This window comes from Labeo rohita, chromosome 23, assembly GCF_022985175.1.
Source record: "Labeo rohita strain BAU-BD-2019 chromosome 23, IGBB_LRoh.1.0, whole genome shotgun sequence".
NCBI lineage: Eukaryota > Metazoa > Chordata > Actinopteri > Cypriniformes > Cyprinidae > Labeo > Labeo rohita.
The window spans coordinates 29,499,740-29,524,100 of record NC_066891.1 but is presented as its reverse complement, the minus strand read 5'-3'; the positions used below and the strand labels follow the sequence as shown (position 1 = coordinate 29,524,100).

Here is a 24,361-nt window from a genome sequence, read left to right as displayed (position 1 = left end):
TGTACAAACTTTCTATTGCCATACACCAACCCTACACCTAAACCTAGCCCTCACAGGAAACTGTGCACATTTACTTTTTCCAAAAAAAAAAAAAAAAAAAAAAAAAAACTAATTCTGTATGATTATAAGCCTTCTGAAAAATTGGGACATGGGGCAATGTCCTCATAAGTCACCCTCTCCTTGTAATACCCATATCATACCCATGTCATAATTCAAATGTGTGTCCTGATATGTCACAAAAACACATACACATATTAATACATAAATTTTGACCATGTCACAAAGCCAGATTACTGTCAGAATAGGTGGTTCAATAAGGTTTTTCAGGAGTGTGTGTGTGTGTGTGTACTGCATTGTAGCATAAACTATAAGAGCTTGCTGTCAGTTAGAAGTGATGGATTAAAGTTTCTCTCTCACACACAAATCCAGCCCCATTCATAGTTTCAGAGTTTAAAACTGCAGTTTAATCCCTGATCACTCAAACTAACTTAACATGAGCCCGTCCCCCACCCCCACCCTCCTTTACCAGGAAGAGAGTGAGATTTCACACAAACACACATGCACTCATTCACCCTCATATACATGTGTAGTTTTGTGTTAACTAAGGACATCCCTACTATGGTGTGCTCTGTATTATATGTTCCACCAGATATTGTAATAAAAAATAATAAACAACACAATATAAGGACTGCACTATTTAAAAGTGTAGTTTGGACATTTGCATATAATTTTTGCATTTTGCAGTTTCTAAAGCAATACTTTAGATATTGAAAGAGGAAACAAACACAGAGAAACACAAAGGTGCGGTCAGTTTTACAGCCAGATTATGCTGTAGATGGTATGAAACTGAAGAAATTTCACCAAAAACGTTATAATAAAATTCTACAAAACATACACTGTAAAAAGTTTTCAACTTAAAAACTTAAGTTCAGCAACTGCCTTAAAATTTTAAGTTAAATGAACTTAAAACTACTACTCATTTCAACTCATTACAATAAAATGAGTTAAAATGACTTAATTTTAAGTTGATTATGAGTTGAAATTACTTGTACTTTTAAGTTGATGTATCTTAAAATTTGAAGGCAGCTGCAGAACTTATGTTTTTACATGGAAACTGGTGAAAACTTTTTACAGTGTAACTAACTTAATGTTTTATTTGTTTGTTTGTTTGTTTGATTGTTTGTTTGTGTATGTATTTATTTTTAAAAGAAATGAATGCTTTTATTCAGCAAGGATCCATTAAATTAAACAAAAGTGACAGTAAAGACATTTATAATGCTTTAAAATATTTATATTACAAATAAATGCTTTTCGTTTGAACTTTATATCAGAAATCTAATTTAAAAAAATTCTTAAAAAAATAAATAATCACCATAACATCAACAATCAGAAATGTTTCTTGAGCTGCAAATCAACATATTACAATGATTTCTTACTGACCCTAAACTTGTGAATGGTAGACTAATGTACATTTATTATTATTATTTAAATTTGTGGTTGTATAAATAATTATTAATTTATTATGACAGGACATTAACACTAAACAATATTGCATTTATAAACTAACATAAACTTACATGAATTTTTGCTGTAAAAATGGTCATGGTTATTCTATGCCAATTTTGCACCGGATTGCAAAATACTACCATTACTATTTTCTAAAATGAATAGCTGTGGTCTTAGATTCTGACTGTGTAATACATACTTTCAGTAGTGCTAAAATACACTACAGTCATCAACTACAATGTGTGCGTCACTGTACAGCACCCACAGAGATTAATCAGTAAACTTAGTGCACTTGTCAGGAACTAGGTCTTCCAGAGAAAGGATGACAATTCATGAATTTGTTTATTGAAATTGCATTCCAATGAAAGGGAAATGCGGTTAAGGTTATTTTACAGCTATATTAAATACTGAATATTATTAATTAATCCAATTTGTCATATAGAGCTGAATTCTGGGAATGATTTTGCACCCCAAACTATATCAAAGTAAAACACACACAATACAGAGGGGTGGGGGTTGCCAGGAAGACAAGCAGCTGTTGTTATGACAACAGGTTCGCAATGGGGATGTGAGGGGCGGGACGGCCCACACAAAAGAACATCGTTAATAAACGAACGGGCTCCTCACTCTCGCACTCCTTCTCAAAGAAGGACAGAAAGAGAAGGAGAGAGAGGGTAAACACTCTGCTGTCACTATGTACTACATGGGCAAACATAACTTACAGTGGCTGTAAATTTGCATCCATGAATGTTAACGCACTCCACCACGGCAGATGCAAATCTAAAGCAAATTTACTCAGATACATCACTGTAATAGACAAGATTTCAGAAGGTGACAGTGTATGTGTCTGTCTTTCTGTTTCTGTGTGCATGAATGTACTGAATTGCATGTGTGTGTGTGTGTTAGTATTTGTTATTCCAGCTGTGAAGTTCACCCCAGGAAGTAGATATTCCATCACTGTAAAGTAGCATCAATGCGTGTTTGTGTCTGTGTGAATGTTAGAGGTAGTCTCGAATGTGACCCCAATCCCTAAACGTCACACACACACAAACACACACACACACACACTGCATTCAGCAGCATGCATACTGCTTACAGAAAACTGTATAGACCAATTTTGAGTAGATGTCACAGTGACGTCACTTGCAGCTGTGCGCACATAGTGGTTGCAGAAAAACACTGGTAACAAGTAGAGCTAAACGGGTAAAATCCATGGTATAAAAAACAGATATTTTTGTGCATTTTGATGTCAAAATGGAATGCAGATAATTTTTATAAAATACAGTCATCAAAGATGCCATTTGAAGCTAAACACAGACGTTTAAACGGACATACTATAGATGAAAACTGCTATGACTACTCTACTTTTAAAGCATAAATTTGATTTAAACAGTAGGTCTACATAATATTCACATATGCTGTTCGTAGGGGACATATTGTATTAGCCCTACAGATACAGTATGAAATATTATTTAAACCTATTACTATAAACATTTTTGCATAACCTTTTTTGGTAACACTTTAGAATAGGGAACACTTATACACTATTAACCACAACTTTTCCCTTAATAATCTCCTAATTTGCTGCTTATTAATAGTTAGTATGGTAGTTGTTAAGTTTAGGTATTGGGTAGAATTAGGGATGTAGAATAATGTCATGTAGAATAAGGCATTAATATGTGCTTTAATAGTACTTATAAATGGCTTATATTCTAGTAATATGCATGAAACCGTTTTTATCTCACAATTCTAACTTTTTTCTCATAAATGCAAGTTTCTCTATAAATGCAAGTTTATATCTCCTAATTCGGACTTTACTACTCGATTTAACAAAACTAGTGAGTTTGTTAATTCTGACGGAAAAAAAGCCAGAAGAGTGGGATATAAACTCTGAGCCGAGGGGAAAAGAGAGAATGACAAATTGTGGAATATAATCTCGGAATTGCGAAAATAAAGTACGAATTTTAAAATATAAAATGACCTAAAATTGACCTTTTTTATTCTTTTATTCCATGGCTCCACAGATTGCCACTTGAACCGCCCATAAAAAAGCATCATCCCTTTTTCAAATCTGTAAGACTCTCCCACTATCTAACGTCAATTTCATTGAATAACAGTGCTTATCGCTGGGTGACAAGCTCTTGTAATATGCGAATAACATTTTGAAAATGACATCTAATCAATATAATCTATACTTTTTTTTAATTTAATTTTGTACTGTATCCTTGTAATTCTCTAGCCGTAAGGCTTTCCTCTCCCGGGTTTTCTGCAACCATGCTGCATCCCGAATATTTACAAACAGATAATTGGTCTATAATTAAATGAGCTTGGCTAATTTCCTGTCTCTCATGTCACAACATTTCAAAATTGTATCTTATGAATGTGCAATGGCAATTTATTTGTTAATTTGGTTGCCATGTAGAAAGTAGGTTATGGTCAGCTTTGTGTTTTCAGAGGTCAGTGTCACTGTGTGTGTGTGTGTGACAGAGGAAGTGCTGTTTGGCCTCAGATGATCACGCTGGGTGAGCAGTCAACAGGAGGTGGAAATGGTCTTCCTGTGAATAACATGGTTGTGTGGTCTATTTGTGTGTGTGTGTGTGCTGAAGAAAAATTATAACCTAAAAACCATCACTGATTCAAGAAATACAACAAGTTGGCACTGACTGTGTGTCTATCAAGCAGATCACTTTAAATAAGACGGCACATTCACACACTCATAATGACCAGCATGTTTCCAATATTTTATCTCTCTGACATGTAAATGTTACGTACCAAATATTTGCACATCCAAATCCAGAACACACAACCACAGAAGCTCAGCAGACAGTTTTTACAAGACAAACATTTAGTTTTAAATCACTACCATTATTTGGTTTACCATTAAAAATATTTAAACATCATTAAAACAAGATAAATTAAATATTAAGTTTTGGGTAAAACTTTAGTATAGGGACCAATTCTCACCAATAACTATTTGCTTATTAGCATGCGTATTATTAGCATATCGGCTGTTTATTAGTACTTATAAAGCAGATATTCTGCATGACCTTATTCTACATCCCCAATCCTACCCAATACCTAAACTTAACAACTACCATACTAACTATTAATACGCAGCAAAGTAGGAGTTTACTGAGGCAAAAGTTATAGTTAATGCTCTGCTAATGTTAAGAATTGGACCTTAAAATAAAGTGTGACCAAGTTTTTTTTCAATGCAATGAACATAAAGATGTCCTTTTACATTTAATTTTCATTTATTTTAAAAATAATGTGCAGTAAATGTATCACAACTATGTGTTGTTTGGAGTTGGATGTTCATAAGTAATTTTGTCCACACTTAATTTTAAGATTTAGATCTCAACTATAAACTATGACTTTTGCCTTAATAAACTCATAATTTGCTGCGTATTAAATAGTAAGATAGTTAAGTTTAGGTATTGGGTAAGGATGTAGAATATAGTCATGTGGAATAGGTGCTTTATAAACAGCCAATATGTCAGTAATATGCATGCTAATAACCAACTAGTTAATAGTGAGAACTGCTCTGTAATTTTATGAAATAAAAATCATTCTAAATGACGCCTTAAAGCTCAAAAATACCACAGCGTCTAGTCAATACAAATAAAAATGCACGTCACCTGATAAGCATGAAAGATTAATTTTTGGTAAGTAAGTGCCCTACATTTATCTGCATTCACATCAAACCACTAAACCTTGAGTCAATATACATTTCATTCCTGTTGTAAATGAATGAATTGAACAGCCATAAACTCACCTTTCAAACAGCTTTGCCACTGTTTCCTGCTCTTTGGAGTGATTCACACAGTTTTCTTGAGAGTAAAATCCTTATGAAGTTTAATTCCATGTCCATGGGCTCAAGCAGTCTTGCCTGCTGTCTGACACACACAAACACACACACAGCCTGAGACTGACTCTCAAAGTCAGGCTGAGCGTCCACCGCTGAGTGTCCACACCTCTATGAGATCAGAAAGAGAGAGAGAGAGTGAGCGCATATATCTGATGATCTTTCTCCTGATGCACCGCCACATCACAAGACACACACACACACAGTCACTCACATTCTGTGGATGCTGTAAGTGGATCACCGTTAACGCTGCAGGCAATGCAAATTGTAGAAAATTACTGGAACAAAAAGAAAGAGTTTGAGAGAAAGAAAGTTGGAGAGACACGGAGGGGTTAAGGAAGCGAGAAGCGAGCCAAGGGCGCACCGTCCTCCTCTCTACACACGTACACACAATTGGGTCACTTTAAAGAGGCTACACTCACAGAAATAGATCTGAAAGCGGTCTGAGATAGATGTAGAGATGGGATTTCTGCTCAGCGCTCAGTCTGGAGCTAATGCTTTGAAAACACATGCACTGTAGGACTCTTGCTTGACCTTCAGTCAGCAGAGGAGAAGAAGAAACTTTACCTCACACACATACACACACATGCATAAACACACTAACGTCACCAGAGGAAACTGGAGAAACTGTATAAGACACAAAACAATATCATGGTGTAAAACAGGGGCATTGTTTCAATAGTTGTTGCACAATCTTGAGGAAAGTCCCTCAGTAGAGTCCAACGGTCATTCCTGCTTCCTGAGAATGAAGTGTTTCCATCACACTTCAGTTCTTACTAAAACACACACACCTCACATATTTATGGCCTTATTCATGACAAAAGAATACAATGCGGTATAAATAATAATAAACGTCCTTGTAAAAATGTCATAAGCTCATAGGCACACCCGTGCAGGGCAAATAGGGGCAACTCTGTTTGAGTTTGTGTGAGATTCAGGTCACTGCTATTGTGATGTCTGGCACACACAATCAGATTATTTTTAAGAATATCTGTTTAATGGCATATTTTTGCTATGGTAGATAATACTTTAGATTAGGAAACACATATTCACTATTAACCCAGAGTTTGCCATGAATAAACTCCCAATTTGCTGCTTATCGATAGTAAGTAAGGCAGTTGTTGTAGTAGTTATGTCTAGGTATGAGTTGGGAATGGGATCTAAAACAGAATGCTGAATAAAGCACTAATATGTGCTTCATAAGTACTAATGAACAGCCATTATTGCTATAGCAAAGCTTAACAGCTCCCTACTTAGAAAAACAGCTAAAACCAGCCTAAACTCAATGGCTGTTTTGGCTGGTCTGATTTTTTAAGTTGAGGGAGAAAATACGATCAGAGGTTTTTCAACATACCCTAACTGTCCACAATACAGTTCAGGGAGAGCAAGACAAGACGAGCGTTTGAGAATAAAAAGTATTTAAATTGTATTTTTAATGAAAATAACCAATCGTTTCACTAGATAAGACCCTTCTTCCTCGGCTGGGATCGTTTACAACCGCATTTGGGATCGTTTGAAGCCGCATTTAAACTGCATTTTGGAAGTTCAAACTCAGGGCACCATATCAGTCCATTATATGGAGAAAAATGCTGAAATGTTTTCCTCAAAAAACATAATTTATTTACAACTGAGGAAAGAAAGACATGAAAATCTTGGATGACAAGGGCATTATCTGTATGCATTATCTGTAAATTTTTGTTCTTGAAGTAGAACTTGCTAATCATGCTAGAAATATTATAACAACATAGTCATGCTACCAAAAAGTAATATGCTAATCATGCTAGAAACATGCTAGGGACATGTTAATCATGCTAACAACATGCAAGTAACTTGCTAAATATGGTAGCAACATTCTAGTAATTAGCTAATCATGCTAGCAAGATGCTAGTAACTGGCTTATCATGCTAGCAACATGTTAGTAACTTGCTAATCATGTTAAAAACATGCTAATCATGGTAGAAACATCTTAGCAACATGTTAATCATGCTAACAACATGCTAGAAACAAGCTAGTAACAAGTTAAAAATGTTATGCTAGAAACATCCTAATAATGCTAGCAACATGGTAGTAAAATGATGATCATTTTAGAAACATGCTAACAACATGCTAATAAGGCTACAAACATGCTAGTAACTTGCTAATCATGCTAAAAACATGCTAGTAACTTGCTAATCATGCTAGAGTCATGCTAGAATCATGTTATTAACTTGCTAATCATGCTTACAGCATGCTAGTAACATGCTAACAACATTTTAACCAGCCTATAAAAATGCAAGCAGCAAGCTTATCATGCTAAAACATGCTAACAACATGTTAAATAATGTAAGTAATGTGTTAAATCATGATAGCAAAATCAACTTTCATACTTTTACAACTGCTTCAAACTTTCAGGCAAGGCTTTCTCAAGCCAACTCAAAGTTTGCTGTCAAACTTTACTCATCTAGCTGTAATTGCTATAGAAAGTACATAGTATGCACACGTGGAACAGGACTGTAAAATTAAGTGATACCACACTAGTTAATAGTGGACAGTGGGTAACACTTTAGTATAGGGCCCAGTTCACACTGTTAACTAGTTGCTTATTAGCATGCATATTACTAGCATATTGGTTGTTTATTAGTACTTATAAATCAGATATTCTGCATGACCATATTCTACATCCTTAATTCAACCAATACCTAAACTTTACAACTACCATACAAACTATAAACTCGCAGTAAATTAGGAGTTTGTTGAGGAAAAAGTCATAGTTAATGGTTTGCTAATAGCAATAATTGGACCTTAAAATAAAGTGTGACTGAACAGGGTTCTCTAGTCTAAATTGTTACCTTTTCGAGGTACTATCAAGACTAGTATTTCTAATGCAATACCTTTGTTAATTTCTTACTTTCCTTGATTTTGAGGACATCAGTAATTATAGACATCAACAATATATTTTAATCAATTTTAACATTTAATAGGCAATTACAATTATCAGGCATGGTTAATCTTACAACAAAGGTGAGCTTTAACTTTGGGCTATGAGAAAGAATGATTAGGACTAGACTCTTAACTTTACACACCTGGGGAAGTAGATAAGGAGAAAACCGATTTGCTAGGGGTTGCTTACTACAGCACAAGACAAATCACAGCAGCACTGCAGCCACTAATCACTTATATTCACAAACCCAAACCTCCTGAAGCTGATCTGGATGGCAGGCTACATTGTTCTTCAGGGGGGTTCCTAAGAGAGCTCCTGAAAGGGAAGCGAAATTCTTTATGGACCCTGGTACCAAGACCAGATTTATCACATTAACCTGATAAATAAGTGAAATTAACCAGGAGACCTGGTGGTGGCCCTTGTGACCCAGGGACAGCAGGTGGTAGACCTATACCCAATACCCCAAGTTGAAGAGCTCACAGAAAGGCTAGGCTGAGATCACTACATCTCAACATTTGACCATGCCAAACTCTATTGACAGGTGCACATCCCCCTTCTCAAGAGAAAAAACTGCCTTCAGCACAGCAAGGGTCAGATTTACTAACAGCTTGCACCAGCGCAAAATTTACAGTGAAGAATTGTGTTAGTGTTATTTTTGTGCCTGACCTCATTCAATATGCATTTGTAGGAGTTTCCCTTTCAGACGCAAAATTAATGGGAGAGTATTAAAATGAATCATGCAACGTGATTTACTAATGTTTGCGCTTGTCAAATTACTGGTAGTTGTGCCATTATTTAATGCCCAAAAAAAGCATATCTTAAAGCAGGCGGTAATTTGTACTGCTCTTGGTAGATTGCACTGGAATGCAAATGGATCTGGCTGTGTCTGTGTTCTTTAATGTGCGCATTGTTAGTAAATCAAATGCAAAAATTTTCCCTCCCATCAGAGCTATATGGAATTGCGCTCTAACACTAATTTGCCCTGATTAGTAAATCTGGCCCCATGTGGGCAAGATGCAACCTTTCAGTCTGAACACTTTCCTAAGACTGTATCAGTCTAGTAAAGCCTTCTATATAGATGATGTGGTGATCCAACATTTGGTGGGCCAGGGGTGTCTAATCTTGCTGTTGTAGGACCAACAACCTGCAGAGTTCAGCTCCGACCCTGCCCCAAACACACTTGCCTAGAAGTTTCGAATTATCCTGAACACCTTCATTAAAGGACGAAGTTCATTTCCAGAACAAAAATGTACAGATAATGTACTCACCCCCTTGTCATCCAAAATGTTCATGTCTTTCTTTCTTCAGTCGTAAAGACATTATGTTTGTTTTTTGTTTTTTTGAGGAAAACATTTCATGATTTTTTTCCATATAGTGGACTTCAAAGATGCCAGTGAGTTTGAACTTCCAAAATGTAGTTTAAATGCAGCTTCAAAGGGCTCTAAACGATCCCAGCCAAGGAATAAGGATCTTATCTAGTCAAACAATCAGTTATTTCCTTAAAAAAAAAAAAAAAAAAAAAAAAAATGCAATTTTTTATATACTTTTAACCTCAAATGCTCATCTTGTCTAGCTCTGCTTGAACTCTGTGTATTCCGGTTCATGACAGTTAGGGTATGTCGAAAAAACTCCCATCTCATTTTCTCCCCCAACTTTGTAAAGTGTTTGATCTTCTTTGCATGTTCACTTTGCAAACACTTCTGCAGTGATGCAGGATGATTTTGAAGCTGGAGGAGAAAGTGAGATGGGAGTTTTTCGACACAGAGGATTACACAGAGTTCACGCAGAGCTAGACAAGTCAAGTGTTTGAGGTTAAAAGTAAATACATTGTAATTTTTTAAAAGAAAATAACCGATCGTTTCGCTAGATAAGACCCTTCTTCGTCGGCTAGGTTTAGAGCCCTTTGATGCTGCATTTAAACTGCATTTTGGAAGTTCAAACTTGAGGCACCAATGAAGTCCATTATATGGAGAAAAATGCTGAAATGTTTTCCTCAAAAAAACATTATTTCTTTACAACTGAAGAAGGAAAGACATGAACATCTTGGATGACAAGGAGGTGAGTACATTATCTGTACAAGTGAACTTCTCCTTTAACTGGTTTAAATGGGGTTGGGGGTAAACTCTGCAGGACTGTTGCCCTCTACTGCGGGTGCTGGAGTTTCCACCAACTTGAAGAAATGCCATCCAGGGCTGTCTGATGCACATTATATATTTTTTTCAGTTGGTTTCTTCTACGGTGAAATGGATACGATTTTATGTATTAGATGTAATATTTGCTATATGAAAGATTTTTGAATTATACAGTACAATGTTGTGGACTCGAGTTGCATGATATGGACTTGACTTGGACTCAAGTCCCTAATTTGATGACTTCTGTAACTTTACACAATCAAAGAAGACTTGGGACTCAACTTAGACTTTGACAACAATGACTCGAGCCTTGACTTGGACTTGAACCCTTGGAAAGACTTTATACCTTCTAAAACCAAATATCAGAGTTGTGATCACTAGCCTGATCACTGGAGCGTTTGCACTTTGGCTAGCACTTAGTCAGAGATGGACATCAGTACTATTAAAAAATGTGCAGGTAACTATAAAGCCTACTCTATTCTCCTCCCTGCCCACAAGCCACTAACTTGCATGACTTTTGAGGAGAAATGACTGAATTTATGTGCTGACAGGATTCTCATAACCTCTGATAACTTAACGATTAGTTTATCAACTGGAAACTCATTCTGTAGATAATATGCTGCTGAATAAAGTGTATGAGCGAATCACTCTGGTGATATTTTTATGCCATACCTCACAGTTACTGTTGCTATTTTTTATACAAACAGCCTGTGCAGCACCGCATGAAGTCGAACACACCTATAATCTTCACATTCAAACTACTTGTCACTAGAATCTTATCAAATCATAGCTGTTTGAGGCATGGTGTTATATTTCAAATATCTTAGAAGACGACACAATGTTGCTGCCTACCATTTAAAACATTTGAGGTTATTTAGATTAAACAACTGAACAATCCATTAATAACGTCACCAATTTCTCAGTGACTGACTTGTTAAAACAAACAAGCCACTCATTTCCGATAACTCTTTTGCAGGAAATGCATCATAAATTGACCTCATCTAAAGTTTTCTATTGAATACTTGGCCACTGTGATGAGAGGGGGATCAAAGTCATCTTGTTGATTGGTTATGAGCCACTGAGTGACTCAGTGATTACCCATCAGAAAGATTCTCGAGGGCCAATCAGCTGCGAGCATGAGTGCTCAGTTTACAGGCCAGGTAACTACCGCAACAGCACGTTCACATTGCAGTGGGAAGCTCCCAACTTCCTGCTCCGGATTTCTGGAGATTGGGAAGCAAACAGGATGTGATTTCATCGAGGAAAGACCTCACTCAAATGGTAATTGATGGATACGCTGATAGTATGACCTCAAAAGTATTTTTAGTGACTTTTAGCCCTTTACAATCACAAAGCTGTACATTATGAATCAGAATTAAACACATGCACAGGAGCTACACATGCAGAGCACATAAAAAGCTCACTTCAGGCACAAAGGCAGAAATAGATGGTGGTTTTTAACACACACTTATAAAAATGGTCTGGCTAAGCCAGTATTGGGATCCCATGTGTTTGATATTAAAGCTAAAACCACAGTCTCTAAAATACAGTCCAAATATAACTGAAGTCAGAAATGTTTGTATTACTAGACACTGTAGCTGGTGGGCTTTACTTTTAAAGACTGCTTGTGCAAAGAGAATAAAACGTGAGTGATGTTCATGCAAATCTCAACCCAACTACAGGTTGAGGCTTAATCCGAGGAAATGTGATTGCTAAGGGTTGCCTTTTAGTGAGTTGCTAGGGTGTTGCTTTGCAATTGCTCAAGTTCTATGTGGTTTGAATGCATTACTATGTGGTTGCTACTGTAGGTGTTTGCTTACTAACCCAAGCCAAAATGTCTACCCACAAAGTTTCTATGATGTTTCTAGATATGAGTGGGTTCATAAATTCTGATCATCTAATAAGTTTTGTTTAATATGTATACCATTTGAAAGTTTCGAATGTTCAGAAAAGTTGTTCTTACAGCTCATTGTGTAAGATGCATTTTTTTCATATTACAAAATCTACTTTTATCACACACAATGATAATTGTGTTCTACATTGTGAACAATTATGTATATGGTATTCAGTGCTCTCATCTTTCAGATAAAATATTTTGGAAATGAAAAAGGAGAATACAAGTCTCTCCCTGTCCCAACAAATCAGAAATGAGAAAATATGAAGAGAGAGAGAAACTCTCTAATTCATTTGGGCTTGGTTTTCTGTGCTCATTGTTGGCTGGACGACCAAAACCATTAAACAGGAGAGCACATGTCTGACTAATGAAGGGTTATCTGTGTCGAAACTGCTTTTAGACATGTATACACACTCACAAAGCAGTAACAGGGCCCAGATGTTTGTTGAACTAAATGTATGAATATCTCAGAATGTAAAGAATGTCCTGACACAGCAAACAGAGTGACAAACAGACATCAGATGAACCAAAGATTTCGTTCTCTGTATTTACAGACTTCCTTCGACCGTCAACAGAAACCCCCCCAAAACGCAAAAGTCAACAAATTGATGCTAGAATGTTGTATGTGGTTGCCCGGTGTTGGTATACGGCTCCTAAAGTATTATAGGTGGTTTGTTAGGTGCGTACATACCGACACAAGCCAGAAAGACCCACCCTCAAGTATGATATTTTGCTTCTTGTGTTGCGTTGTCTAAAACCATCATGTAAAATTCATCAGCCGGGACATCTGAAGAATGTGTTTGTTTAGTAGGCATTGCCAAAAACACAAGCCTTCTTCTTCCAAAGGGGCTCATTTATAGACATTACCCATGTGGATTTCTCATCTGTTTTAGTATAAATATTTGCTTACAAATGATTTAGAGATCCAGCTCATTTGTGACTGCAGACTGAGTATAATTGATATCCTGAACTGTGTCCTGTAATACGCAGATCAGCATGGTGAACTGCTGCAGGCAGATCTGCTGTAGCACTGCATGCTGTGCAGACATGCAGGGTGTGTGTGTGCGACACAGATGGTGAACCTGTGAGTCATCTCTCTCTGTTCTACACTCTAAATGCTCATTCTGAGCTCATATTTCTTGTGGATTTGGTTTCATTTAGGAGATGTTGTTTTACAGTGCATGAAATCATTATTTCTTTAATGTCACCTGTTTATTTTAGATGAGATCTCTACAGAAGCATTACTACCGGCAGTGCTCGTGGGATAATGCAGCCGGGCTCACAGAACAGGTGACCCATTATGACCAGGACCCCTCAATGTATTCTAGCACAATATCTTGTAACATGCACGTATATGTCACCCCTGGTAGATTAAATTTTAAGACTCTTAACAGTGCATGTCCACTGCAGCGGGAGAAATCACCACTCAGTGCCAATGAAAACACAAAACTCTTCTGCTTTGGGGTGTGCAAATGTGTGTAATCTATCAGTCTTGTAGACCAGACAAGGCCTGGCTTGAGAAAGAGTGCTGAAGGGTCTGAACATTTCAGACAATGTAAATATTTTGGGGGGTGAATAAAGCTTGGATTCGCATCATGGTTCACTTAAACCTCTGCAGCAAAGTCACAGTGTGCTCCAGTCCAAAGACATTATACGAATTATACAAATACTAGAAAACCATATAGTTGTTTTATACATGGCCAATATCATCACTATATCATCAACAATTAAAGATACTGTGTTAGTTTAATATAGTGAATAAATTATGTTTTTTGAGTTTTTTTTATGTCGAAAAACTCCCATCTCATGTTCTCCCTCAACTTCAAAATCGCCCTATATCGCTGTTTTACCTTTTTTGTTAAGGGTGTTTGATCTTCTTGCATGTTCACTTTGCAAAGACTGGGTCGGTACTTCTGCAGTGATGTAGGATGATTTTGAAATGATTTTTGAGTTGAGGGAGAAAATACGATTGGAGTTTTTCAACATACCCTAACTGTCTTGAGCCAGAATACACAGAGTTCAGGAAGAGAAAGACAAGACGAGCATTTGAGATTAAAAAGTATTTAAATTGTATTTTTTTTTAATAAAAATAATTGATCATTTTTGTTCTGGAAGTGGACTTCTCCTTTAATACACTTTTGTTAAACCAACTAGTCTAGTCAAAATGAAAACATCCAAATTATATTTTTTTAAACTGGAATTAAATGTAGTAAATATAGTAATATCTAATCATTGCGGATTTCACAGGAACTGGTGTCTGCCTGCCATTTTTCTCTTGACATTTGCATAAAGTTTCACATTTCTCAACATTTGGATGCTCTAAAGCTCTCCTAACAATGGAAGCCTGTTTCCGTCACTGAATAAAAAATAAAAAATAGAAGGTAATTGCAACTTTTTATTTCACAATTATGACTTTTCTCTCAACTGCTTACAATCTCAGAATGGCGTGATACCAATTCACAATCCTGACTTTTTTCTCAGAATTGTGAGATATAAACTTGCAAGTGTGAGTTATGAAGTCTGAATTGTGAGATATAAACTCACAATTATGTGAAATTAAGTCAGAATTGCATGATATAAACACACAGTTGCGAGTTATAGTCAGAATGGCAAGTCAAGCTTGCAATTCTGAGAACTAAAGTCTCAGTTCTGAGAAATAAAGTCAGAACTGTCAGATATAAACTCACCATTCTGTTTTTTTCTCTGAATTGCTCACAATTCTGGGAAAAAAGTCAGAATTGCGAGAAAAAACAAAAACAAGTGTTTTCATCAAAATTTTACAACTGAGAGTTTATATCACACAAATCTAAGAAAAAAGGTCATAATTGTCAGTTTATATCTCACAATTTTGAGGAAAAAAAAAATCATTATTGCAAGTTTGTATTATGCAATTCTGAAAACATAATTCTAAAAAAAACATAAGAGCTGTGAGTTGCTATAACCGTTTTTTTTTTTTTTTCATTAGTAGAAATGGACCAAAACAATTTTCTCTGATGCCACAATGCAAGTGTATGTAAGTGATACATACTCCAGGGATACTTGGGGAAATTTTAATTTAGAAGGTGTTGTTGTATGATGTAATTTCTATGATGTGTTTTTGTACCGGGGTCCTTAAGATCTTAGTTACATTGCTGGATCTCAACAATGTCTCAGGTTTACCAGATTGAGCAATAAAATTCCCCTCTGGGTGGGGACTTCATTGAGGTATCACTTGAAAAAAACAAAAAAACAAAAACAAAGTAAAGAATGACTAATTATATTAGCTATAAAATTACAAAAAATGGTTCTGTTAGCTCTCTCCTCTAATGTTAGCTAACTACACCAACACCAAGGTACTGTAAACATACCACAGAAGATAATTGCCGGCAACCGTAACTAACCAAGTTCATGACCCGACTGCTCCCGGCATTACCCTGAGGGGACAATTAACAGTTTATTGATGAATCTATTACAAAGATCAGTATTTTATTATTATTTTTCAAAAATCAGAACTAAGCATAAAAGACTGTTTCAAGTCTCATTCTCAACCCATTCTCACTATTAACTAATGGCTTATTACCATGCATATTAGTAGCATATTGGCTGTAATATATTACATATTAATGCCTTATTCTGTATGATTATATCTTAGATCCGTTAATCCAACTCCATACCTAAACTTAACAACTACCTTACTAAGCATTAATAAGCAGTAATTGGGAACTTACTGAGGCAAAAGTTATAGTTTACAGTTAGTTAATATTGAGAACTAAATCTTAAAATAAAATGTGACCGAGTTTCTTTGTAAAGTGGCTCTGCAAGAACAAAAATCGTTGTTACAGTGTTGCATTTGACTTTGGTTTAGTTTGCTTTCAAAAGGCAACATTTCAAAGCTACCAAAATGTGTTTATGCAAGTCACATGAGTAACCGTTCTCTGGTCAGAATGCATTCGTTAATGTGTATGGAATTCCTGTCATAGCATTCATCCATCAAGATGCAGATCTATCATTACACACACACATATAATATATATAAGCCTTTTTTCCAGCTCTCACTAATCATTTACATATATTAGCATGGCAATCAAGACTTTATTGTGATGGCTTTCTTGCACCTATTCAGACACTGCTTCATTTTATGCAGCGCATCTCCCATTGTGAATTATGATACAGCTTAGTTGGATCCAATTCACGCCTAAACGAAAATGCAATGTTTCGAAAACAAACGCTCTAAGCAAGCCAGGTGTGAAACGCCCTTTAAACTCTTCTCCTAAAGTTAGCTAAACCTGGTGATATCTTTGGATCCTGCAAGATGTTTGGATTATGCTTTTCAGTTCCAAAAGGTCATGATGACATTCACGTGGCACCCTGAGGCTAAACTAAACACGGCCACACCTAGGAGACACACACGTATCTTTAATAGGGTCTCAGTAACACACCTGCCTTTGAAACCAAATCTCCACAGAAAACAACTGTAATGTTCACCCTAACACAAAACACACACACACACCTCTTTAATCTGACACATACCGGTCCGTCTCAACTCCCAATCACACATGAGGTTCCGATCGTCAGATACGCTGCTCGGCTCGTCTTTCGCCTCAAGTGTGTCACTAATATAGGACAGCTGAACCTTTAGCGACTAAATACAACCTATACAGCCTCTACTCTCTAAGCTCCCTTCTCCTCACCCCTCCTTCTCCCCATAACTCCCCAAGGTGCTGTCACAGAATACAGGAAACTAGGACGAAACACAGAGAAAGAGAGCGTCAGTTCTAGAACCAGAGTGCTCTCTTTTCTGAGAAAATCAACCAAAATGTGACTGATTTAACTGTAGGTCTTCAGTCTTGCTCCTGGGAACCCACTGTCCTGCAGGGTTTAGCTGCAACCCTAATCAATCACACCTCAACCAGCTAATAAAGGTGTTCAGGATCACTTTAAAAATCACAGTTCAGGTGTGCTTTAGGTTGGAAATAAACTTTGCAGGACAGTGGGTCCTCAGGAGCAGGGCTCAAGATCTAGGCTCTTAACAATAAACACATGCACTCAGCAAACATCTCCAGATGTTTCTAGGAGTTCAACTTCTGCTATTAACTATGGTGCATTTCCAAAAGTATTTTAGGTGCTATGGTTGCTCCATTAATATTAGCATAGTTTAACATTTTGGCATTTCCCAAAACTACAATTCCAACGGACATTTCCCAACAGCATCAAAAACGTGTGTGGCTGGAACAACAGCTCTCGACCTGTGGTTAGACACATACGTTGTTAAAAAAAAAATGTAAAAAAATGTACTTTGAAAACCTTGAAGAATCTGCAAAATGTTAATTATTTTACCAAAAGAAGGGTCATACAAAGTACATGTTATTTTTTTAATAAGTACTTTAGTATTTATTATTTAGTTTGTCTTCTTCATTCTGTTCAAAAGTTTTCACCCCCCTGCTCTTAATGCATTATTTTTCTTTCTGGAGCATCAGTGAGTATTTGAACCTTCTGTAATAGTTGCATAAGAGTCCCACAGTTGTCCTCAGTGTGAAAAGATGGATCTCACAATCATACACTCATTGTTGGAAAAGGTTTAAATAAACAAAAATGCTAAAAAAACACAGAATTTGTGCGACCAGAAGGATTTTTCTGAATAACAGCAGGCAGTTTAACTGTTCAGGACAAACAAGGGACTCATGAACAACTATCACTAAACAAAAAAAAAAAAAAAACACAGGCTGTAGATAATTTAGGTAACAACACAATATTAAGAATCATGTGTTGGTAAACTTTTGAACGGGTCATTTTTATAAATGATTATAACTATTATTTTCTCAGGTGGACTATATGTAAACATCTTTTATGTGAAGTATCTTTTCAGGTCAGTACCAAATAAAAAATAACATGCATTGTATGATCCCTCTGATTCCAACAAATTTCCAGGCACAGCAACAATAGATGCCCATGTGGATGAGAGCTTTTGCAGGGAGTTAAGAGATACACACACCTCTAGTTTAAAACATACACAGATGTTTATCAGTTTTATCTTCTGGAGAGAAACAATGCAGACACTGCTAAAGGCAAAATTTTGGCTGTATGCATATGCAAGTGTTTGCATCAAAACTAAGATACACTTTAGGTTTCAGATACAGACAGAATCAGGCACTGGAAGACCACTGGCAGTCCATTCACAGATCAAACACATAAATGATCAGAACTTTCCATGTAAACTCTGATTGTCTGTCGATTTCCAGGAGTTAAGCTCTGTAATCATATTAGCAATATATTTTTTAGACAAAAAAAGTCCATTGTCTGTTGTCAGTAGCAATGCATGAAGTACAGCTCACATACAAGTCAATTTCAAACCAATTAGCATTCTGTTAAGGGCCCTTATTTCTATCCTGAAATTCATCATGAATAAAAATCAGTTTCTCCTTGGAGAAAATGAGTGGGATGTTTACTTCCAGGACCCCACTGTTGTGCTCTATTTTCATTTGTTGCAGTCTCTCTCTCTCTCTCTCTCTCTCTCTCTCTTTCTGCACTGATAATCATTTCCTGCATGTTGTAAGAGGTCATCGTTACAGAAGCACTGCAGCATTGTGTTTTATCAGTGCGTTCAGTGCTGGCGCTATCAGCAGCTGATAGCATTATTCTGTGTGTATGTGTGTGTGTATGTGGTTTAAGGTGAGGTGGGAGCACTGTTACAGAGAAAGATTTATTTCTGGGTCTCTTATCTGAGCTGTATTTAAATCTTCAACTCCGTCTGCCAGCATATAGATCTTCACATGCACACACACACATACATGCCCAGCTATTGCATTTAATTTTTTTTATATCACATGCCAAACACCTGTTGAAAGGAGAGAAAGAGTCATAGAGTAACAACGAAAAGGCCCATATGGTTGGTTTTGAATGTCTTTATAGGTCCAAATGCCTTCACTTTGCAGCTGCACACACGCACTGGGCTATTTATACACAGTTTCCTTTTATTTATCCATTCATTGTTTAGCGCACATCTGCTGCAGTCATGGAACACAATGGACGGGCCACACAACACACACACAGACACACACACACACACAGAAAAAGTCTAAAAACACAGTTAGTTAGACTCAGGCAGACACAAGTTTTGATGCTGTTTTGCAGGACTGTACCAGATGTTAGCTCTCTAACAAAACTTGAGCTTCCACAATAATAAACCCAATATTTCAGTGTTTTTGTGCTTATAAGGTTGCACATCACGTTGTTAGCTTACATGCTAAAATCAAACTCTAGTAAAATTGCTGAGTCTCTGTGCATTCTGTGTGAGAATCACTATTTATGTTGCACTCAAAGTAGACGTCTATGTGAAATGTTCCAGATCAATCATTTTTGAGTTTTTAAGGCACCTGTGTAGACAGCGGGGGAGTTCAACAGTTTTTAAAAAACAGCCTACACATTCTCTCTCTCCTGGGATCTTCTCTGGGAAGGGGTATGGTATTTGGAGCTGGAATAAACTGAAAATGTTGTGGAAAAAAGCAAATGTTTAAAATATAAAGCACACAAACACAGCACAGGTGTTTAACTATCTAAAAAAAGGATATACCATAGACTTCTATTGTCTTTATAATAGGATAACCCCAATATCTAACATCAACCAACTTTTACACTACCCATAACAGACAAGACATAAATCATATCTACTTTATGAATTAAATGTAACTTTGAGGACGAGCCTAAAGGGAGGTTTTGCTACTGGATTGCAAAACAGGCCCCACCTTAAACTCGTGCCAATGGATTAGCCAAGTTAAAGCAACATAACATCCTGAACAACTGACAGTAATTGCAATGTCAGAGTGGTCAGGCTCCAAGTTTATACATTTGTAATAACAACGTGTTACACATTCAAGTTGGACATAACACGGAAGTAGCCTAAGCAAAACAAAAGAATTATATTGTAAACAATAAAACCAAATAACTACATCTGAATTCAAAATGATGAAAATTATTCAGTTATTGTAAAAAATGTATACATGGTACCAAATTACATTTTTGAGTTACATAAAGCAAACTGTGAAAGTTGAGTTAGCTCGTCTTGGTTATCAGTTGTTCCATATATCACCTCTTTAAAATGACTGAAATAAAGCATGTAAAATTAAAATAAACTGCAAACTCATTCATTGGTGTTTACTAAAACTATTTTTATATACAGCTGAGGTTAAAAATTTACACACACCTTAGAAACAGCAAAATGTTAACTATGTTACCAAAATGGGAGGGATCATACAAAATGCATGTTATTTTGTTTATTTAGTTCTGACCTGAATAAGATATTTCACATTAAAGATGTTTACATATAGTTTACAAGAGAAAATAGCATTTGAAATTATAAAAAGTCAAAATCACTGTTCAAAATTGATTTTGAGATCCATCTTTTCACAACTGAGGGACTTATATGCAGTGATTACAGGTTTGAAGGTTCAAAACACAATGCATTAAGAGCCAAACTTTTTGAATTTGAAAATCAGGGTAAATTTCACTTATTTTCACTTCTGGGAAACATGTAAGTATCTTCTGTAACTTCTGATAGGCAGTACTAAATGGAAGGAAAAAAAAAAAAAAACATGTACACATATCCATTCTGTTCAAAAGTTTACACCCCTGGTTCTTAATGCATCGTTTTTCTTTCTGGAGCATCAGTGACCATTTGAATAGTTGCATATGAGTCCCTCAGTTGTCCTCAGTGAGAAAAGATGTACAAAATCATCATTATTGGAAAGGGTTCAAATACACAAAAATGCTGAAAAACCAAAGAATTTGTGGGACCTGAAAGATTTTTCTGAAGAACAGCAGGCAGTTTAACTGTTCAGGACAAACAAGGGACTCATGAACAACTAAACAACTATCACTTAACAAAAAAAAAAAAAAAAATGCTGTGGGGATGTCACAGTATTAAGAATCAAGCCTATGTGAACTTTTGAACTGGGTCATTTTTATAAATGCAAGTATTATTTTCTCTTGTGGACTATATGTAACTATAATTCAGGTTAGTACATAAAGAATAATATGCGTTTTGTATGATCCCTCTTATTTTGGTAAAATAATTAACATTTTGCAGATTCTGCAAGGTGTATGTAAACGTTTGATCTCAGCTGTATCTCTATTTATAGATTATATATATGATATCCTCTATATCAGTGGTTTTGAAACCAGTCCTGCGAGCACCCCCAACACTGCACATTTTGTAGGTCTCTCATATCTGACACACCCATTTCAGGTCTTGCCGTCTAATGAGCTGATGAGTTGAATCAGGTGTAATAGATGAGGGAGACACAGAAAACTTACGGTGCTGGGGATGCTCGCAGGACCGGTAACAATGTCCTGCAGAGTTTAGCTCCAACCCTAATCAAACACACCTGGATGAGCTAATCAAGGTCTTCAGAATTACTAGGAGTACAGGCAGGTGAGGTTTTTCTTTCAAGGTTGGAAAAAAACTCTTTAGGGCATGATATTGGCACTCCAGGACCAACATTGCCTATCCCTGTTTTACATCATGTTTTAAACCAACACACTCTTCCAACATCACAGTTCGGCAGCTCATGAATCATTTTGAATTCCAAGCTTCCCACTCATAAATACAACTTCAATTAGTCATTCATGCTTGGAGGTCGTAATTATGATATTTCCAGCACTATAAAGCAAGGGCTCTAGGTTTGACTAGTTACCACAGAATAGCATGTTAGTCCTTGCTGGTAGATGTCATAACTATATTATCTGGCCTCACAGCACTTTTCTCACGTCTTTCTCTAGTACATTAAACTGATATATTTTAACACTGAAAAAGTGTAGAGCGCACTTGGCCTTAGTAACCCCCTCAGCGCACATTTGATGGATCAGATACACTCCAGGGGCATCTGTCTGTGATCACCAAGACTTGATGGTGTTAAGACACTCTGTCTTGAACTTCAACACAAGGATTAAAATAGCCTGGAGTTCCTCAGGCTTCTGTCAGGCTAAAGATGAGTGAAGGAGAGAACTGACAGGTTAAGCTCTTAAAAGCTTCCTCAGCAGGTGTCCAACATATTAAGAAACACACACCAGTAGACCTTATTCAGGGTAGATAACACATTTAATATTTCACAAACGAAAACAAGACTGTAAGGGGTGGATGCACAGTCCATTCAGTTGGTTTTACTCTTTTGTCCCCTATCACTAAATAAGGTCCAAACATACACACACACACCTATCTACCCTGAAATGCTGTCAACCCCTCTATGCCCTCATTTCCTGAATCTGAAAGGTTTCAAAATGGCTGACGGAACTGTAAACAAGATCAGTATCGCAAAACACACCCACACCCACAGAATGCTACATCCCAAAATGAGACAAAACACTGCTCTGTAAAACATATAGTGTGTGTTTGTGTCACAGTGGATAGGGGACCTACAGTAAGACTCTGTAACAATGCCTAAAACACACGCACACATGCACACTCTTATGTATCCAAATGTTTGGAGTCAAAAGTAGTTAGTGGGCCCCAAGGGCATTCCTAAAACACACAGCTATGAACAACATACACACTTTTAGACTGTAGGAGGCTGGTGTTGTTGCTGGGGAAGGTTGTGTCATTTTGGATCGAGTACATTCTTTCCTGCCCAGACAGGAAATGGCCATTTGTCATTGCCTCAAATAACAGTGTTTACTTCTTGTTGCCTTCAAAGTTTTGTTTTCTTTTTAAGGGACAATTGGAGAGAAATCAGGTCAGAAGATGGAAGCACAGAAACTGGAAATCATGTGTTTCAATGTGAAATCACTTTTTAGGAATTCTATTTGCTCATCTGCCGTATGAAAAAAGCACATTCTACATACAGTGGGGAAAAAAATTATTTGTTCCCCTGCTGATTTTGTATGTTTGCCCACTAACAAAGAAATTATCAGTCTATAATTTTAGGTGGTAGGTTTATTTTAACAACATAAATTCAGGGAAAAATTATAATTTGATTGGCATTTTAATGTATGAAATAAGTATTTGATCCCTTATCAATCAGCAAGATTTCTGGCCCCCAGGTGCCTTTTATACAGGTACCGAGCTGAGATTAGGAGCACTCTCTTAAAGGGACTGCTCCTAATCTCAGCTTGTTACCTGTATAAAAGACACCTGTCCACAGAAGCAATCAATCAATCAGATTTTAAACTCTCCACCATGGCCAAGACCAAAGAGCTGTCCAAGGATGTCAGGGACAAGATTGTAGACCTACACAAGGCTGGAATGGGCTACAAGACCAAAGCAGCTTGGTCAAAAGGTGACAACAGCTGGTGTGATTATTTGCAAATGGAAGAAACACAAAATAACTGTCAGTCTTCCTCAGTTTGAGGCTCCATGCAAGATCTCACCTCATGGACTTTCACTGATCATGAGAACAGTGAGGAATCAGCCCAGAACTACACAGGAGGATTTTGTCAATGATCTCAAGGCAGCTGGGACCATAGTCACCAAGAAAACAATTGATAACACGCTACGACGTGAAGAACTGAAATTCTGCAGTGCCCGCAAGGTCCCCCTGCTCAGGAAATCACATGTCTGAAGTTTGCCAATGAACATCTGAATGATTCAGAGGAGAACTGGGTGAAAGTGTTGTGGTCAGATGAGACCAAAATCGAGCCGGGTTTGGAGGAGGAGGAATGCTGCCTATGATCCCAAGATCATCATCTCCAACGTCAAACATAGAGGTGGAAACATTATGCTTTGGGGCTGTTTTTCTGCTACGGGGACAGGACAACTGCACCGCATCAAAGAGACGATGGACAGGGCCATGTATCGTCAAATCTTGGGTGAGAACCTCCTTTCCTCATTAAAATTGGGTCGTGGATGGGTATTACAGCATGACAATGGCCCAAAACACACAGCCAAGGCAACAAAGGAGTGGCTCAAGAAGAAGCACATTAAGGTCCAGGAGTGGCCTAGTCAGTCTCCAGATCTTATTCCCATAGAAGATCTGTGGAGAGAGCTGAAGGTTTGAGTTGCTAAACGTCAGTCTTGAAACCTTAATGACTCAGATCTGCAAAGAGGTGTGGGACAAAATCCCTCCTGAAATGTGTGC

The 24,361-nt window shown here is 36.9% G+C and overlaps 2 protein-coding genes across 3 annotated transcripts in view; one reads left to right on the top strand and one right to left on the bottom strand.

The window, feature by feature from the left end:
• LOC127154626 (pleckstrin homology domain-containing family G member 1) overlaps positions 1 to 5,685 on the bottom strand; it is a 48,198-nt gene extending 42,513 nt beyond the window's left edge. Inside the window, exons 1-2 of one of the 2 annotated variants that reach the window (XM_051096286.1) lie at positions 5,586 to 5,685; positions 5,282 to 5,482 (exon numbers count right to left, since the gene is read on the bottom strand). The gene's annotated coding sequence lies outside the window, so the exon portion shown is untranslated. Of the gene's footprint in view, positions 1 to 5,281; positions 5,510 to 5,585 lie in introns of those variants that run through there. The other variant, XM_051096285.1, reaches the window with a different exon arrangement.
• The window catches only part of snai1b (snail family zinc finger 1b), a 478,512-nt gene that overhangs the window by 254,707 nt on the left and 199,444 nt on the right, over positions 1 to 24,361 (top strand). The window lies entirely within an intron of this gene.